Source organism: Somniosus microcephalus, chromosome 20 (genome assembly GCF_052327205.1).
Source record: "Somniosus microcephalus isolate GS21.2 chromosome 20, FLI_Smic_1.0, whole genome shotgun sequence".
NCBI classification, from domain to species: Eukaryota; Metazoa; Chordata; class Chondrichthyes; order Squaliformes; family Somniosidae; genus Somniosus; species Somniosus microcephalus.
The window spans coordinates 42995523-43016118 of NC_141006.1; the positions used below are offsets into that span (position 1 = coordinate 42995523).

A 20596-nucleotide genomic window follows, 5' to 3' on the forward strand; every position below is an offset into this window, starting at 1 on the left:
TTTTAATCTCCATATTGATTGAACAAATCAAATTGGCCATGGTAGCCTTGAGGAGGAGTTCATAGAGTGCATCCAGGATGGTTTCCTAGAACAGTATGTAATGGAACCAACCAGGGAGCAGGCTATCTTAGATCTGGTACTGTGTAATGAGACAGAATTAATAAATGATCTCATAGTAAAGGATCCTCTCAGAAAGAGTGATCATAGCATGGTTGAATTTCAAAATCAGTTGGAGGGTGAAAAAGTAGTATCTCAAACCAGTATCCTGATCTTAAACAAAGGCAATTACAATGGCATGAGGGCAGAACTGCCTAAAGTGGATTGGAAAAATAAATTTAAAGGGTAAGACAGTTGAAATGCAGTGGCGGACATTTAAGGAGATATTTCGTAACTCTCAAAAAATATATATTCCAGTGAGAAAGAAAGATTTTAAGAGAAGGGAGCAGCTTCCGTGGCTAACTAAGGAAGTAAAGGATGGTATCAAATTGAAAATGAAGGCATACAATTTTGCCAAGATTGGTGGGAGACCAGAGGATTGGGAAATTTTTTTAAACCAGCAAAAGATGACTAAAAAAAATAAGAGAGAGAAGATGAATTATGAGTAAGCTGCCAAGAGACATTAAAACAGATAGCAAGAGCTTCTACAGGTATATAAAAAGGAAGAGGGTAGCTACAGTAAACGTTGGTCCCTTAGAGGATGAGACTGCAGAATTAATAATGGGGAACGGGGAAATGGCAGAGACTCTGAACAAATATTTTGTATCTGTCTTCACGGTAGAAGACACGAACAACATCCCAATAATGGATAATCAAGGGGCCACGGAGGGGGGAACTAAAGACAATCACTATCACTAAGGAAACTGTACTTGGTAAAATAATGGGACTAAAAGACGACAAGTCCCCTGGATCAGATGGCCTGCATCCCAGGGTCTTAAAAGAAGTGGCTGCAGAGATAGTGGATGCATTGGTTGCAATATACCAAAATTCCCTGGACTCTGGAGAGGTCCCAGCGGATTGGAAAACCGCAAATGTAACACCCCTATTTAAGAAAGGAGGGAGACAGAAAGCAGGAAACTATAGACCAGTTAGCCTAACATCTGTCGTTGGGAAAATGCTGGAGTCCTTCATTAAGGAAGCAGTAGCAGGGCATTTGGAAAATCACAATGCAGTCAAGCAGAGTCAGCATGGTTTTATGAAGGGGAAATCGTGTTTAACAAATTTGCTGGAGTTCTTTGAGGATGTAATGAGCAGGGTGGATAAAGGGGAACCAGTGGATGTGGTGTATTTGGATTTCCAGAAGGCCTTCGATAAGGTGCCACATAAAACGTTACTGCATAAGATAAGAGCTCATGGAGTTGGGGGTAATATATTAGCATGGATAGAGAATTGGCTAACTAACAGAAAGCAGAGAGTCGGGATAAATGGGTCATTTTCCGGTTGGCAAATGGTAACTAGTGGGGTGCCACAGGGATCGGTGCTGGGGCCTCAACTATTTACAATCTACATTAATGACTTGGATGAAGGGACCGAGTGTAATGTAGCCAAGTTTGCTGATGATACAAAGATGGGTGGGAAAGCAAGTTGTGCAGAGGACGCAAAGAATCTGCAAAGCGATATCGACAGGCTAAGTGAGCGGGCAAACATTTGGCAGTTGGTGCATAATGTGGGAAAGTGCAAGATTATCCACTTCAGCAGAAAAAATAAAAAAGCAAACTATTATTAAATGGAGAGAGATTACAAAATGCTACAGTTCAGAGGGACCCGGGGGTCCTTGTGCATGAAACACAAAAAGTTAGCATGCAGGTACAGCAAATAATCAAAAAGGCAAATGGAATGTTGGCCTTTATTTCAAGAGGGTTGGAATATAAAAGCAGGGAAGTCCTGCTACAACTGTACAGGGTATTGGTGAGACCACACCTTGAGTACTGCGTACAGTTTTGGTCGTCTCATTTAAGGCAGGATATACTTGCATTGGAGGCAGTCAGAGACAATTCACTAGGTTAATTCCAGAAATGAGGGGGTTGACTTATGAGGAAAGGTTGAGCAGGTTGGGCCTATACTCATTGGAATTTAGAAGAATGAGAGGTGATCTTATTGAAACATATAAGATACTGAGGGGGCTCGACAGGGTAGATGCAGAGAGGATGTTTCCCCTCGTGGGGAAATCTAGAACTCTAGGGCATAATTTAGAATAAAGGGTCGCCCTTTTAGAACAGAGATGAGGAGGAATTTCTTCTGAGTGTCGTAAATCTGTAGAATTCTCTGCCGCAGAGCGCTGTGGTGGCTGGGTCATTAAATACATTTAAAGTGGAGATAGACAGATTTTTGCAAGATAAGGGAGTGAAGGGTTATGGGGAGCGGGCAGGGAAGTGGCTTTGAGCCCAAGATCAGCCATGATCTTCTTGAATGGCGGAGCAGGCTCAAGGGGCCAAGTGGCCTATTCCTGCTCCTATTTTTTATGTTCCCAGAAATAGTGGGGAACCAAGGCTCTGGCGAGAATGAGGAACTGAAGGAAATTAGTATTTGTAAAAAAAAAAAAAAAAGTACAGGAGAAATTAATGGGACTGAAATCCGACAAATCTCCTGGACCTAGGGTTTTGAAAGAGGTGGCTATAGAGATAGTGGATGCGTTGGTTGTCATTTTCCAAAATTCCATAGATTCTAGAACTGTTCCTGCGGATTGGAAGGTGGCAAATGTAACCCCACTATTTAAGAAAGGAGGGAGAGAGAAAACGGGGAACTACAGACCAGTTAGCCTGACATCAATAGTAGGGAAAATGCTAGAATCAATTATTAAGGACGTGGTAACAGGGCACTTAGAAAATAATAATAGGATTGGGCAGAGTCAACGCAGATTTATGAAAGGAAAATCGTGTTTGACAAATCTGTTGGAGTTTTGAGGTTGTATCTAGCAAAATAGATATGGGGGAATCAATGGATGTGGTGTATTTGGATTTTCAGAAGGCATTCGATAAGGTGCCACACAAGAGGTTATTAAACAAAATTAGGGCTCCTGGAATTGGGGGTAATATACTAGCATGGATTGAGGATTGGTTAACGGACAGAAAACAGAGAGTAGGAATAAACGGGTCATTTTCGGTTTGGCAGGCTGTGACTAGTCAGGTACCGCAAGGATCAGTGCTTGGGCCTCAGCTATTCACAATCTACATCAATGATTTGGATGAGGGGACCAAATGTAATATATCCAAGTTTGCTGATGATACAAAGCTGGATGGGAATGTAAGTTGTGAGGAGGATTCAAAGGGATATAGACAGGCTAAGTAAGTGGGCAAGAACATGGGAAATGGAATATAATGTGGAGAAATATGAAGTTATCCACTTTGGTAGGAAAAATAGAAAAGCAGTGTATTTTTTAAATGGTGAGAGATAGGGAAATGTTGGTGTTCAGAGGGACCTGGGCGTCCTTGTACATGAATCGCTGAAAGTTAACATGCAGGTGCAGCAAGCAATTAGGAAAACTAATGGCATGTTGGCCTTTATTAGAAGAGGATTTGAGTATAAGAATAAGATGCCTTACTGCAATTATATAGGGCCCTGGTGAGACCACACCTGGAGTATTGTGTACAGTTTTGGTCTCCTTACGTAAGGAAGGTTATACTTGCCATAGAGGGAGTGCAACAAAGGTACACCAGACTTGTTCCTGGGATGGGGGGTGGGGGAAATGTCCTATAAGAGATTGAGTAGACTAGGCCTATATTCTCCAGAGTTCAGAAGAATGAGAGGTGATCTCATTGAAACTTACAACATTTTTACAGGGCTTGACAGGGTAGATGCCGGGAGGATGTTTCTCCTGGCTGGGGAGTCTAGAACCAGGGGTCACAGTCTCAGAATAAGGGGTCGGCCATTTAGGACTGAGCTGAGGAGAAATTTCTTCACTCAGGAGGTGGTGAATCTTTGGAATTCTCTTCCCCAGAGGGCTGTGGAGGCTCAGTTGTTGAGTATATTCAAGACAGAGATCGATAGATTTTTGAATATTAAGGGAATCAAGGGATATGGAGATGGAGCAGGAAGCTGGAGATGAAGTAGAAGTTCAGCCATGACCTTATTGAGTGGCGGAGCAGGCTCAAAGGGCTGAATGGCCTACTCCTGCTCCTATTTCTTATGTTCTATGATCTGAGAGTGGGAAAGGTAGCATAGTGGTAATATTACTGGGCTAATAATCCAGAGGCCTGGACTAAAGGTCCAGAGAGGTTAGTTCAAATCCCACCACGGCAGCTGGGGAAATTTAATTTAGTTACTTTTTATTCCAGATTTATTTAATTGTCAGTAATGGCAACCATGAAACTATCGGATTGTTGTTAAAAACCCATCTTGTTCACTAATGTCCTTTATGGAAGGAAATCTGCTGTACTTACCTGGTCTGGCCTATATGTGACTCCAGACAGTGACTTTTAACTGCCACTCAGTTGTAACAAACCACTACAAAACACATTGGGGCAGAAATTCCTCCCCAAACGCGCGAGTACGGAAGGGGTACTCACGCGTCTGGCCGGAGGAAATGCCGGTTTTCAGCATGCACAGCGCATGCGCTGAAAACCGGCATTTCCTCTCCTCTAACCCAAGAGGTGAAGAGGCTAGCGCGTGCGCTGTAGGGGGCAGCGCGTGCGTCTTGGATTTCCTCTGTTTTGGGGGATTTGCGCATGTGTAAAGCACACGTGAGTATTTATTTTTTACAGGTAAGTGGTGTTTTAGTGTAATTTAGAATTTTTTTCCCCACAGGTTTATTATTTTAAAGAATCTACAATAAGGTAAGTTTAGTTTTAGACCCTTTTTTATTAAAAATTTATTTTTTCAAAAAAAATTGTTTACATTTTTTAAAACTTATTTATACTTAATTTAATGATTGGGATGTTTTTTAAATTTTTATTTAAAGTTTAAATAGTGTTTTGGGCCCCCGTAGTTTTCATGAGTTTGACAGTTCTTACACTCAAACTCATGAATGAACCTTCCCCTCCCCTGATTGGTTGTACAGTGCTCACCTGATCCCAGCCGGCACATCGCACTAACTACGCCGCTGGATCAGGTAAGCACTGCGCGCTGACATCTGAACCGGGCCAGTGACAGGAAATGCAAGCAGGCCTGGGCTTCAGATGTCAGCGCGCAGGGTGAGTGCAGATCGGGGGCTTGTACGCGCGGCAAGCCCCCGACACCAAGTTCTGGGCCATTAATAAGAATAAAACCGGATGGACCACCCGGCATCACTGTGGGAGTGCCTTCACCACACGGACTGCAGCGGTTCAAGTGGCTCACCACCACCCTCTCGAGGGCAATTAAGGATGGGTAATAAATGCTGCCAACGAATAAAAAAAAAGCTGAAAGTAAAGCTTAAGCAGAGTCAATGTGTGTGGTATCTGCACATTATAAAATATTAAGAGGATGTATTAGGTCTTTGTGTTCTCGGCCTCACAGGTCTCTAGCTGATTCTAAAGTTTAGAAAGACTTCTAGTTCCTAGCCTTTTTGATTTTAGATTTGTGTTGCGTACGGGAAAACAGCAGTGCAGTCCAGAAACATGGAATTAATGCTGAAACGTTCTTCATTATTGTTTAGTGTACTGCAGTACATTGGTCATGTGATTCAGTAATATGGGTCAGCTTTGAGGCCTGTGAAGGCTTTTCTGCAGTCTGTCGTGAGTGTCAAATTACTGTCTTTTTTTAAGTATACACTGTATATATGTAGGATAAACACACCATTCCACCGCAGTGAGATAATATTGCATTCCACAGCTGATCTTAAATTTGGGCTAACTATTCCTCCAGGCAGCAGGGGGAGACTTTGGCAAATATGGTCTCATCTGTCAGTTCTTTCAACAAAATGTTTCTTTTCTGACTGGATCTAAATCTGTGTCTGCAGCAATACTTTGCAATAGCCTCACAGCCTTCTTATGAAACATGAATAATGTTAGCACCCTCAAAGTGTTGAAAGCTGCAAGTGAATACTTTTTTCGATCACCAAATATGTGCTTTTACTTATAAAAGAAATAGTAGCGGTGTCTGGGAAGGAAATGCTATGTACATTGTTGCCAAAGATTGTGGCAAGGTTTGTTGCGAATAAGGTTCATTACTTGCACTGAGTTTTTTGTACCTTGGCAGTACTTGTGAAGAATCAGGGCATGGAATGAAGTTTTTGGCCAGGAAATTTTCTTTTTAAAACTTCGCCCACCCCATATCATTAAAAAAAATTCAACTATAAATCCACTTCACTTTTAAGGGCTATTCTGGATTCTGTTTCCATTGCTTTTCCAGGTAGGGCATTCCATGCCCTAACAACTGAGATCAAAAAATAATTATCGAATCAAAGCTGTGCCCTGTTTACCTCGGTGCATAAGAACTTCAGTTAGCAGGAACAATTTTCAAGAGACATTTCAGTACACATTTTTGTATTCTATTGCCGTGGCTTTTTAAAAGGGCTATTAAAGTTCTATTTAAAGTTATCCGTACTGTTAAAAATCTTGTGCCTGTACGGATGCATGTCCAGTGATGTTAGGCTGTACAGTTCCTTTGGCCAGTCAGATCACAGAACAAGTGACCAATATACAGATACAGTTGCTTGGTGGTTATGATACTGGACTAGACTTTGACTAGACTAGAGTCACACACAGGCCTAGACGAGAGGCCTGGACTAATGATCTGGACACAAGTTCAAATCCCACCACGGCAGTTGGGGAATTTAAATTAAAGTTAATTTTAAAAATCTGGAATAAAAAGCTAGTATCAGTAATGGTGATCATGAAACTACCGGATTGTCGTAATAACGCATCAGTAAATGTCCTTTAGGGAAGGAAATCTGCCATCCTTATCCGGTCTGGCCTATATGTGACTCCAGACTCTTAACTGCTCCCTGAAATCACCTAGTAAGCCAGAGACTTAAGCACATATTCCAGGCTGACATTTCAGTGTAGTATTGAGGGAGTGCTACACTGTCCGTGGTGCCATGTTTCAGACGAGATATAAAACTAGAGGCCCCCTCCTGACCCCTCTGAGGTGGAAGTGAAAGATCCCACAGCACTATTGGCAGTGTAGGGAATTCTTCTGGTGCCCTGGCCAATATTTGTTTCTCAACCAACATCACTAAAACAGATTATCTGGTCATTATCTCATTGCTGTTTGTGGAACCTTGCTGTGCGCAATTTGGCTGCCATGTTTCTTAGATTACAACAGTGGTGACACTTCAAAAAAAATTCTTCAAAGTGCTTTGGGGTGATTTGAAATCCTGAAAGGTGCTATAAAAGTGCCAGGTCTTTTGTTCTATTGTACTTTGTCATGCAATCATCTTCATTTCCCATTTATCCGTAAGACATTTATATTTGAAAAAAATGCAATTTTAATGTTTCTTCACAATGTCAAATAATCCCAACTTAGTTTTCTAAGAGTTGCAATGACTGTAGCCATTCCCATAGTTCTAACATTATGCAGTGTGGTGTTTTGACACTAATATTTGATGCTTGACTGGGGTACAACTGAGGACACTGATATTAGAGATGTACAAGACAGATGGGTGAGGAGGGTTAAGGAAATGAGCATTTATTTAATTCTGTATACTGTAAATTCTAGCCTGAAGTGAATAGTATTCAATTCAGCAGCCAGGGGGCAGGAATGCCTTGACATGCTGTTAATCACTGAGCCGCAGAGCATTGAAGAGGCGAATGAACTGGGTCATTGCCAGCTCATGCTGAATCAGATATGATTGTTCTAATCAGCAACCATATTGTCAAGATTTTGTCTGGGTGTATTGGAACATTATCATAGTACAAAATAATTACAGGATTTAACTCTCTTCCCTTCCAGTTCTTGAAGTGTTAGTTTGTTTGCCTGGATGATTAATCAGTAGCCTTTACCAACATTTTTTGTTTCATTTGATGGCAAAGGTCAGAATCCTTAGATCATTTTTTTTTCCAAATAAAAGAATAACCAGAAACAGTCCATCCTTGTTTTCTCATCCTTTATGTGGAGCAAATGTAAAAGATTTACTCCATTGGAAGCAGTTTTGTATTGATGGACCTTGTGGGATAAATGTTCAGGAATATTAAAAAAAAAAAAAACTTTTTACACCGGACGATGACATAAAATCCAGAATGAGACTAAAACAGTGAGCCCATCAAACCAGTTCCATCCAAATTCCAATATTATTCTATGACTCCAACACGCTACCTATCGAGCCCTCTACTCTAAGATACACTATTTTCCTTTCCTGGCAGGGAAAAATAATCAAATAGTTGTTAAGTACCTCTATAACCTGCTTCTGAACATGCATTGATCCAGCTGTTTTTTTTAAAGGTAATGATTGATTCCCCTCCCAAATTAACTGCCTTCTTTGGGAGTTTGTTCCATGCATCCATTGTCCATTGTGATTTTTTTTTAAAATTCTAATTGCTTGAGGCTTGCAAATTCTCTGTGTCCTCCTGGCTTATGTTTGTTGTCCAAAGAATAAACCTTATTTTCACCTCATCTATATTTTTCATTTATTTAAAGATTTGGATCATGTCTCCCATCAGTCTTTTCTCCCATTGGAAACAAGTTGAGTTGCTTGAACTTTCTTCCTAACTTTGTTGCCCAGAGCAGAATTCAAAGTCTTTTGTCTTCGCGGATTGATGGGTGTATAGCTGGAGCCTTCGGCCACATTTGAAGTTTAAATCCACATCCCCATTAATTTGTTTACATATCAAGTTGCTGATATTAATGGATCGAAGTGTTCTGATTTAATATTCACTAATGAGGCAACATGTGCAAAGAACAGCCTTTTTAAACCTCTAGCCCCATAAAATGGAAACCAGACAAAGCAGCAAATAATAAATTAGTGTAAAAAGGATTGAATTATCTGAGGTTCATGGGGGCTCCATGTGGACCAGGGACTGCAGTTTGGACATCCCTGCCCAAAGGCCTGGAAACATTCTGGCTACTCTTCTCTGAACTCTTTCTAAGCATCTTTATCCGTCTTGAGATAGGTGACTGAAACTTTTTATTTATTCGTTCATGGGATGTGGGCGTCGCTGGCAAGGCCAGAATTTTTACCCTTGAGAAGGTGGTGGTGCAGTCCGTGTGGTGAAGGTACTCCCACAGTGCTGTTAGGGAGGGAGTTCCAGGATTTTGACCCAGCGACGATGAAGGAACGGCGATATACTTTCAAGTCAGGATGGTGTGTGACTTGGAGAGGAACGTGGAGGTGGTGGTGTTCCCATGCTGCCCTTATCCTTCTAGGTGGTAGAGGTCGGAAGTTTGGGAGGTGCTGCCGAAGAAGCCTTGGCGAGTTGCTGCAGTGCATCTTGTAGATGGTACACCCTGCAGCCACGTTACGCTGGAGGGAGTGAATGTTGAAGGTGGTGGATGGGGTGCTTTGTCCTGGATGGTGTCGAGCTTCTTGAGTGTTGTTGGAGCTGCACTCATCCAGGCAAGTGGAGATTATTCCATCACACTCCTGCCTTATAGATGGTGGAAAGGCTTTGGGGTGTCAGGAGGTGAGACACTTGCCGCAGAATACCCAGCCTCTGACCTGCTGTTGTTGTCACCGTATTTATGTGGCTGGTCCAGTTAAGTTTCTGGTCAATGGTGACGCCCAGGATGTTGATGGTGGAGGATTCGGCGATGGTAATGCCGTTGAATGTCGAGGGGAGGTAGTGAGAATCTTGCTGGTTGGAGATAGTCATTGCCTGGCACTTCTGTGGCGCGAATGTTACCTGCCACTTAACAGCCCAAGCCTGAACGGTTGCATGTGGGCATGGACTGCTTCATTATCTGAGGAGTTGTGAATGGCGCTGAACACTGTGCAGTCATCAGCGAACATCCCCATTTCTGACCTTATGTTGGAGGGAAGGTCATTGATGAAGCAGCCGAAGATGGTTGGGCCAAGGACACTGCCCTGAGGAACTCCTGCAGCGATGTCCTGGGGCTGTGATGATTGACATTGACCTTCAACCACCACAACCATCTTCCCTTGTGCTAGGCATGACTCCATCCAGTGTAGAGTTTGCCCCCCCGATTCCCATTGACTTCAGTTTTACTAGGGCTCCTTGATGCCACACTCGGTCAAATGCTGCCTTGATGTCAAGGGCAGTCACTCTCGCCTTGCCTCTGGAATTCAGCTCTTTTGTCCATGTTTGGACCAAGGCTCTAATGAGGTCTGGAGCTGAGTGGTCCTGGCGGAGCCCAAACTGGGCATCCATAAGCAGGTTATTGGTGAGTAACCAGAGTGCCAAACTCTAGAATTGGCCTCACCGCTGACCTGTATAATCTGACTTGCACCTCAGTACCTGATTTTTGCATTTTTTAATATATGGCCTCCTGTGCAATATCATTCCATATGATTGCCTCACATGGACAAGATGCTTTCACTGTGTGATTAATGATCACTCCCAAATCCTCCTTGGCCTTTGCAATGGAAAAAGTTTTAAAATAGGACCGTTGCATATTATAAACATGATTAACGTGTATTCCTATTTAATTTTTGTCGTTTTGTAAACACAATACAGTTTATTTTCTGACATTCAGTTGCATCTGAATTTCTCAGGTTTAATTAGCTTTAAAAGAAGCAAATGACTATTGGTCAGACTATAGCATTTCTTTGAGCAGTTTGGGAAATAGCTCATTTTTTGCAGCACTTAAAATATGATGAACTGGGGTAGCCTCAAATGTTCACTCTCTCTAATGTACCACCTAATGTAAATCTAGACCACCACTTGTGCCTGGTAATGTGCAAATGGACCTCGACGGTCTTTTCCAATCGTATACATTCATATCCTATAAAATTTAAAGATGCGAGTCAACAATATGCTGCTGTGTTCCACTAGTGCATACTGGATGGCTGCATTATTTGCAGCAGAAAGCTGAGGCCTGCTGTGCTCCCATTGTGCACAGTGGTATCATGTGATGGGAAAGACCCATGATGTTGAGGATTTGCACGCAAATGCTGGCTAGTACAGGTAGACTATCCTTTATCCACACTTCTGAAAACCTCTCAAAACCGAGTTTTTCCGTGGAGCGTAAGTCGTGCGCACGACATGACCCGAGTGGCGCCAAACATGACAGGAGTGGTCCAGGAGCTCTGCCTTTCCCTGTGAGCAGGGCAGAGGGTCACAGTGTTCCCTCCTGGGTAGGAGATTGCAGGCCGAGCCGGGCAGTGTGAAGGAGGTACCGGGAAAGTGAACCCAACAATACAGCGGCCCGTCCGATAGTCTTTTCTCCCCCCCCCCCCCCGGACCTGATTTGCGGGCCAGCTTAGTGTAGGAGTCAGCCGATATCCGGCTTTCCCACAACTGGCGTCGGCAGTCGAGCCCCAGACCCCCGCTAAGTCAAGGAATTCAGATACGGAGCAGGGGGAGCCGGAAACCTTGATCTAACGGCAGAAATCAGCAGCCATTTTGTTAGGTTTTCTTTCTTCCCCTAGCATTTTTTTAAACAGTCAGGCTTTGGAAAGAGTCTCTGTAGCTTAGCAACAGCTTCAGATACGCTTCCAAGGCAGGGCCCAAGTGTTTACAAGCTGTTGCTAAGCAACAGTGTTTGTTGTCAGATACTAAGATGAAAACCTTCTGAAATCCGAAAAATTCCAAAAACCGAAACACAGCTTGTCCCAAGGTTTTCGGATAAAGGATAATCTACCTGTATTGCAATAGCAGTTACTACTCTACTTCCAAACCAAATGGGTGTCTCTCACATCAGAGAACATGGCCTCCACTTCCATCCCATTTCCCACTAAATAACCTAACAACTGCACATCATTATTGCATTGTTGCATTTCTCTCAAGTAGGAGGGGTCCATGTTGGCTGCAGTATGCCCATCCTGATTATCAGTAAATGACCCCACCATGTTTGTATTACATTGGTTTGATGTGTGAAGCCCTTAGATGCGAGTACGACTCGGCTTTCTGCTGTATGTTGCAGTTTGAGTGTGTGCCCTGCTGGAGTATGAGTCTGCGTGAAATGTGATCGAAAGGGCTGTAAGGTTGTGTGGAGCTTTCGCATCGTCGAGGGGTACATTTGGGACAGGACAAAAAACACCATTTTGCGGCACGTAATCCTGCACTATCACGTGGTACATGGTACTGTTGGGTAGTCTTCCTTTGTCGGGTTCCTTTTACAGTCGGCTGTATTTTCCCATATTTGTTCCTGGGTCTTGCATAAACTGTACAATGGCCAGCCACCTTCTGCTGGGTGTGTCCCACAATTCTTGCTCGCCAGTGTGGCATGCAATAGGCAGCGATGCCAGGCATTTCATCAGGGGATCTCCTAATTGGCCGCATTCACTTCAGCGCAAAATCAGTGGAAACCTCCGATAGACGTGTAACCGGGGTTTCCACTAAACTTCCGTCAAGTTACAGCGGCTAATCAGGAGAACCTCCAAGGAAATTCCCAGTGTGCAATGCATAGAATTTATGTAAATGAGGTCAGTTGTTTGCCATGCAGGCATGGATAGCACTTGATGCACAGTATCCTGGAGCTGCTCATCTCGGATTGCATTATCAGTCCCATGGTTTGTATGTTTTTATGGAATGTAGTGTAAAGTACAAAACGGCAGAATGACTTGTTCTGCCATGTATCTGGCTGTTTCTTTGCCTGCTTATCATCCTGTTTACACTTCTCATTTAAATTGTCGGCCTTGGCACACTCCCCATTAAGTCAGCAGTTCATGGTTCACACTCCATTCCGGGACTTGAGCACATATTCCAGGCTGACACTTGGATTAGCGCAGCTCTCCCTCAGCATTGCTATTGTTGGAGGAGTCGCTTTTCAGATAAGACAGTAAACCGAGGCCCCGTCTGCCTTCTCAGGTGGATGTCAAAGGTCCATGGCGCTATTCAAAGAAGAACTGGGGAGTTCTCCTGGTATCCAAGCCAATATCTTTCCCTCAAACAACATCACTAAAACAGACTCTCTAGACATTTGTCTCGTTAGCTGTGCAAATAGGCTGCGGCATTTCCTTACGTTACAGCAGTGACGAGACTTCAAAAAATACATTATTGTCTGTGGAGCACTTTGGGATGTCTTGAGGTCAGAAAGGCATTTTTTCTCTCGCTATTGTCGAGATGGAGAGGGATACATGTATAGGAAATTGTTGTAACCCATAACCATGTTCCTTTTGTATTGTGTAATCTTTCTGTAATGTTCTTCATTTCATCAGCACTGACATATGTTGGGTTGGGTTAAGAAGTTATGTAAGCAAACCTTCAACAATTCACTGGAAGGAAATGGTGTAATATATAAGCTGACTCGATTTCTTGTGGTCTAATTATGAGCAACTAGTCGTACATGAGTGCATAGAAATATAGTGGCAGAGCAAGTTGGTACAAGTTAGTAAGATCCAGTTTTTGCCATGATTAGCCTTTCAGTACGTTTCTAGTTACAGCTTGGCTCCTGAAAGGCACCAAGCAAAGTCAAGTACTTGTACAGAGAGAGGACGCAAACTGTTTGCACCTTGTGTGTGGTTACAGAGTGGAAGAGGCCAGTGGGGAAATGATCTGCCTGCACTTTCTTTTAGGGAATGATATTTGATGCAGGGGCCCTAAAGAAGTGGGAGAAAAATATGTTTAGGGCTTTGGAGTAGTTAGTGTCTTGGTACATCATTGCATAAATCCTTAAGAGTAATCCCCTATTGCACCAAATATCCCACAAGGCCCAAAGGGAACAGGTGCATGTTTGATTCTGTATGTATATGACTTCATTAGTATTGTATCTGGGATCTTTTAAAGCATTCAAATTGTTGTTGAATGTGCTGAAAATAAATCCTGATTTGCTTGGTTTCCTATCTGGATCTGTGCGCATGTCTAATCTAACAGAAAATCTTAACTGACCTGAAATGATGGAGTGTGATCACAAAATACATTTGTTCAGAACTACTTTGACTCAAGAGGCTAAAGCTGTATTGAGTGCCGCTGTGACTGAACAACAGTATTTTAGTAATGGTTACTCATCAGCTCTGCTTGCTCAGTTATATTTTTCATCTCCCACTTGCTCACGGTGATGGGCCAGATGTAGTGATAATAAAAGTGTGTTGGGCCAAATGAAGTGTCCTGCCTGGCCTCTGGGAAACACTCGTGGACCGGCTGTTATCAATAAATTTAAATAATTCACTGCAAACTAGATTTGGTTTGTGTACCTTATGTTGTGCAAGCTTGCTGATCTTAAGAGAAATAATGTCTGAGAGCTTTCAATTTGAAGAATTATTGAAGTGTCTTCCCTTTTTATGTTTCAACAATGAAACTGGAGCATTTGTTATTGCCAACACCCTGAAGAAGATTAAAGACCCAACTTTTTGGATTGGCTGGAGCCTTTAGAGTCCTATAACAGACACTTTAAATGTGCTTCACTTCAGTGGGATTGGTTGTTTTTAATTTTTAGATGCTGATGCAACTGTGTACTTAGCTGGTATGAACCTATTTGGTGACTATTAACTACAGATGCACACCCAAGAAAAAAATTGCGAAATCCACTGAGTCAAGAGGTGTTGCAGGTTATATGTTAAAGAACTCCATTTGTTTTAATTTATAAGAGACTGAATTTATTAGTTATTTTTTCAGATGGGATTTTACAAAACATTTGTTTTTACATTGACTGGCTGCACATGGGTAACAGTAAGCTAAAGAAACAAAATGGCCACCGAGAAATTTTTCAAAAGCACTTTGAGCAATTTGTTTGATTCACTGCCTTCTTTTATTGGTACACTTTGTTGGCTGCTCCTACTTGATTTGTTGTTTTTGTGATGTTACAGAAGCACTATTAAATACACGACAACATGAAATGGGGTGACGAGGAGAAAAACTCAAGAATTTTAACATATTACTAATAAATGTCACTTATTGCATCCTATTGAGATTGGGCCAAAAAGAATAGCTTTGACTTGCCAGCTGAACTTTATAGGAACATGGGAGCAGGAGTCGGCCATTCAGCCCCTCGAGCCTGTTCTGCCATTCAGGGAGATCATGGCTGACCTGTGACCTAACTCCATATACCTGCTTTTGCCCCATATCCCTTAATACCTTTGGTTAACAAAAATCTATCAATCTCAGATTTAAAATTAACATTTGACCTAGCATCAATTGCCATTTGCGGAAGAGAGTTCCAACTTTCTACCACCCTTTGTGTGTAGAAGTGTTTCCTAACTTCACTCCTGAAAGGCCTGGCTCTAATTTTTAGACTATGCCCCCTAGTCCTAGACTTCCCAACCAGCGGTAATAGTTTCTCTCTATCTACCTTATCTGTTCCCCATAACATCTTGAAAACTTTGATCAAATCACCCTTAACCTTCTAAATTCCAGGGAATACAACTCTGGTTTGTGTAATCTCTGCTCATAATTTAACCCTTTAGAATCGAGGTCTCATTCCAGTAAATCTACGCTGCACTCCCTCCAAGGTCAGTATATCCTTCCTACGGTGTGGTGCCCAGAACTGAACACCATACTCCAGGTGTGGTTGAACCAGGGCTTTGTACAGCTGTAGCATGACTTCTAACCCTTTGTAGTCTAGTCCTCTAGATATAAAGGCCAGCATTTCATTAGCCTTTTTGATTATTTTTTGTACCTGTCCATGACATTTTAATGATCTATGTACATAGACCCCCTAAATCTCTTTGGACCTCGACTGCTAGCTTTTCACCATTTAGAAAGTACTCTGATCTATCCTTTTTAGGTCCAAAGTGGATGACCTATATTGAAATCCATTTGCCACAGTTTTGCCCATTCACTTAATCTATTAATATCTCTTTGTAATTTTATGCTTCCATCTACGCTGCTTACAATGCCGCCTATCTTTGTCATTGGCAAACTTGGACATATGACTATCCCGTCATCTAAGTTGTTAATAAATACAGTGAATAGTTGAGGCTCCAACACAGATCCCTGTGGGGCGCCACTAGTCACATCCTGCCAATTAGAGTACCTGCCCATTATCCCTACTCTGTCTCCTGCTGCTCAGCCAATCTCCTAACCAGGTCAATAATTTGCCCTCTATTCCATGAGCTTCAACTCTAGCTAACAGTCTCTTATGAGGGACTTTATCGAATGCCTTTTGGAAGTCCATATAAATAACATCCATAGGCATTCCCCTGTTCACTCCTTTAGTCACCTCTTCAAAAAATTCAATCAGGTTTGTCAGGCATGACCTATCCCATACAAATCCATGCTGGCTCGCTCTGATCAGCTGAAAATTTTCACAATGTTCAGTCACTCCATCCTTAATTATAGACTCTAGTAATTTCCCAACAACAGATATTAGGCTGCTCCTTCTTATCATGTCCACGGACAGTCTATACATAGCCCAGCCAGAACTAGACACATTTTTGCGCCTTGTTGTTGGATTCAGCAAGATCTGCAACAGTGCAGGGTTCCTCTAACGATGGGCATTGCAGGAGATGTTGCATAGTCTGTGCCTCAGTTCCACATTCACAAGTTGTCGGGCTGGTTGAATATCCCCATTTGCTTAGTGACACCTTTGAGCAACCTACACCGGTCCAAAGTCTGTTAAGGCACTTCCAGATTGCCCAGTTGCAATTAGCTCCTGGGGGAAGGCTTTCATCAGGTAAAATTTCCATCGCTGGGGGTTGTTCAAGACTGGCGAGCCGGTCTTTCCACAAGGCGATGCGGGCTTCAGATGAGGTTGATTGTAATGGAACAACACTGTTCATGAAGCTTTTCCTTGACTTTAGGCGGCTGGGTGTAGGTGTATGACAATGCAGAGGGTGCCTCTCATCTGATGTTTGACGGAGTCGCTCTTTCTTGCTGGCTACTGTTCTCATATCAGGGGGAGCGATACCCGCCAGGATATATAGGCTGTTGGTGTTTGTTGGTTTTAAGCAACCTGTGATAAATCGGCAGCTTGCATTCAGAACGGCATCCATCTTCTTGGCATGAGTAGACCTTTCCCATGCAGGGCAGGCGTATTCGGCAGTGGAATAGCAAAGAGCAAGTGCACTGGTTCGCAATGTTTTCGGGCTTGCTCCCCATCTTGTGTTAGTGAGCTTATTCAGGATGTTGTTTCGTGCGCTCACTTTTGCTTTTGTCTTCTCGATGTGGTTCTTGAAGGTGAGGCATCGGTCAAGGGTGACTCCTAAGTAGATAGGGTGCTCTCAATGCGTCAGTGTTGCTCCACACCAGGTTACTTTCAACTGGCGTTTGGCTTCACGGTTTCTGAGGTGGAATGCACAAACTTGCGTCTTTGATGGGTTTGCGCGAAGGTGGTTTTCTTCATAGGATTTTAGTCCCTCCAAGGCCTCAGAAAGCGTTTTCTCCGCGGTGTTAACATCAGTGCTTTGGGCAGTGACACCTAAGTCGTCATCATATATAAAACAGCGTGTGACACCGTCTATAGGTTGGTCATTCGTGTAGATGTTGTACAGCAGCGGTGCAAGCACGCTTCCCTGAGGAAGACCATTCTTCTGAATACACCACCTGCTGCGCTTCCCACCTAGTTCAACATAGAACCGGCGGTTCTGAAGCATGCTTTCTAACAGCTCTGTTAAGTGAATGTCTTTTGTCATCTCTAGAATCTTGCAGAGGAGACATCTATGGTTCACTATCGTATGCTGCTGACAGGTCTACAAAAACAGCACCTGTTACCATCCCTTGCTCAAAACCATCTTCGACGTGTTGTGTGAAGTTGAGCAGTTGGCTTGTTGTTGATTTGCCGGGGCGGAAACCTGCTTGCTCTGGAATGATCTTCTCATCTGCAGTTGGTGCTATCCTATTGAGTATCAGGCGTTCAAACAGCTTATAGGTGTGGCAAAGCAGTGAAATTGGCCGAAAACTCTTAGGATCTGAGGGATCTTTTCCAGGCTTTAATAGTGCTAACTAGTCTATACTTTTCTGGTTTCTCTCTCTCTCTCACCCTTCTTAAATAGCGGAGTGACGTGCAATTTTCCAATCTAAAGGAATGGTTCCTGAACTGAGAACACTTTGGAAGATCATAGTTAGGGCAACTGCAATGTTCTCACCTACTTCCTTTAAAACCTGGGATGAAAGCCATCTGGTCCTGGGGATTTCTCACTCATTAGTGCCATATTTTCTTCATTACTGTTGATTTACTTATGTTAGTTTTGGTGAGTCGCCGTCCCTGATTCAATATTAGTCTCCTTGGGATGTCTGGCATGCTATCCTCTTCCTCTACTGTAAATACTGACGCACAGTAATTATTTAACATCTCCACCATTTCCTTATTTTCATTTATAATATCACCATTGTCAGGTTTTAAGGGCCCACATTGCTCTTAACCACCCTCTTCCTAATATAATTGTAAAAGTTTTTTATTTTGATATCCCTCAAGTTTTTCTTCATACTCCCTTTTTGTAGCTCTTACAGTTTTGTCACTCTGTTCTAATTGTATCTCTGCTATTCGCCAGGATGTGTGCTTTTTTTGCATTCTTGTATGTTTTTTCTTTTAGTTTTATTTTGTCCCTTACCTCTTTTGTCGTCCATGGCTGTTAATTTGGGTAACTAGAGCTGTTGCCCCTTAGGAGTATAAACTGGTTCTGTATCACCTGAATTCTTTAAACACCTCCCACTGATCTTCTGCCGTTTAACAGGTTTGCCAATTTTACTGTGGACAGTCTGTCTCATTCCATTGAAGTCGGCTTTACCTAAATCTAGAATTTTAGTTGTTTCGCGTTTCTCCCTTTCAAACACAACATTGAACTCAATCGTATTATGGTCGCCATTAGATAAATGTTCACGCACCATTAGGCTGTTAACTAAATCTGGCTCATAACTCATTATTAAATCTAATATGGCCTGGCATCCTGTTGGCTCTAGGACATAATTGTTGCAGAAAACTATTCTGAACACTCGAAATTCGCTACATTTCTGACCGTAGCTCATCTGCTTATCCCATTGAATATGGAAGTCAAAATCCCCCATTAAAACCACTCTGCCTTTACTATGTGCTTGTCTGACCTCTATTAATAAATTCTGCCACTTCGCAGCTGCTACCAGAGGGCCTATACTCAACTCCCACTACAGTATTAAATCGTTCTCTCTTTCTTAATTCTACCCATAAAATCGCCACTGCCTGCTTACCTCTAGTTATATCATCTCTTAGCATAGAAGTAATTTCATTCTTAATCACTAATGATACTCCTTCCCCCTACCAGATTCCCTATCCTTCCTGTAGACCTTACAATCTGGTGTACTTTAGAACAGTGACTCCACTTCAAAAGTACTTCATTGATTGTGAAGTGTTTTGAGACATCCGGTGGTCATGAAAGGCACTATAGAAATGCAAGTCTTTCTATCTTTCCTACTCAGTTCCCAGTCCTGACTGTCTTGCACTCATCCCAGTCATGGTTACCATGTCATAAGTTGAATTTGCACCTGTAATTCATTCAATTTGTTCCTTATACTTTGTGCGTTTGTATAAAGAACACTTATTTGGGCTACACGCACCCTAACCTGTCCTTCTGCTCTAATGTTTTTCTCTCTCAGTTCGTATTTCTCTCTCCTGATTTAATTACTTTATATCTTTTAGTTTTCCCTTTACCTGTGGTGCGTAATGCACAATTTCTGACTCTTACTCTACTCTCTTCCTGCTTGATTTGTTTTAGAATTATTATTTATTTTCCATCTGAGCCCAACACCCCCCCCCCCCCCCCCCCCACTCCGCCATTTAGAAGTTCTAACTAAATTACCAAATGGTGTCAGACAGGCACTTGGACAGTATAGCCACATTTGTGGAATCTAGGGTGGTGAAGTGGAGATAAACAGCTTGCGTTTGTATAGCGCCTTTAATGTGATAACACTCCCATGAAGTGCCTTGGGATGTTTATCAAACAAAATTTGACACGAAGCCACTTTAGATATTAGGATAGGTGGGCAAAAGCTCAGTCAGAGAGGCAGGTTTTACAGAGCGCCTTTGCGGAGGAGAGAGAGATTGCGAGCTGGAGCGGTTTAGGGAAAGAATTCCAATGCTTAGTGTAGTGTCCGAGTATCAATAATACACGGACTGCAGGAGAACAATAATAACAGGTATTTACTGAACAGAGGGTAAGCTTAAACTGAAAGTACAGAAGCCTGCTATGGCTTTATATACAGGTGTGGTCACTGCCGGTACTACAGTATAAAATCAGTTCTCTCTTAAAGGTACATACACAACACTTAGTGCCTAGGCAGCTGAAGACACAGCTGCCAATGGTGGGGCGATGAAAATCGGGGTTGTGCAAGTGGCCGGAATTGGAGGAGCGCAGAGATCTCAGAGGCTTGTAGGGCTGGAGGAGGTTAGAGATTGGGAGGGGAGATGCCTTGGAGGGATTTAAAAACAAAGATGAGAATTTTAAAATCCTGGAGTCACTGGACTGGGAGCCATTGTAGGTCAACGAGCACAGGGTTGATGGGTGGAAGGGACTTGTTAGGATGCGGACAGCAGAGTTTTGGATGAGCTCAAGTTTAGAGGGTGCAAGGTTGGCCGGGAGAGCATTTATAACAAAGGCATGGATGGAGGTTCAGCACATGAGCTGAAGATAAAGGTGGGTATCGTCAGTATACATGGGAAAGCTGACTTCATGCTTATTGATAATGATGGCAAGTGGTAATATGTAGATCAGCATAGGAGGTGGACCACAAATGGAACCTTGGAGTACGTTGGAGATGACTGCCGACATTGGGATAGG

General features: G+C 42.7%; 1 protein-coding gene across 20 annotated transcripts in view; it reads left to right on the top strand.

Moving 5' to 3' along the window:
• Nucleotides 1-20596, top strand: part of macf1a (microtubule actin crosslinking factor 1a) — a 628388-nt gene that overhangs the window by 169375 nt on the left and 438417 nt on the right. The gene's annotated exons all lie outside the window — the stretch shown is intronic.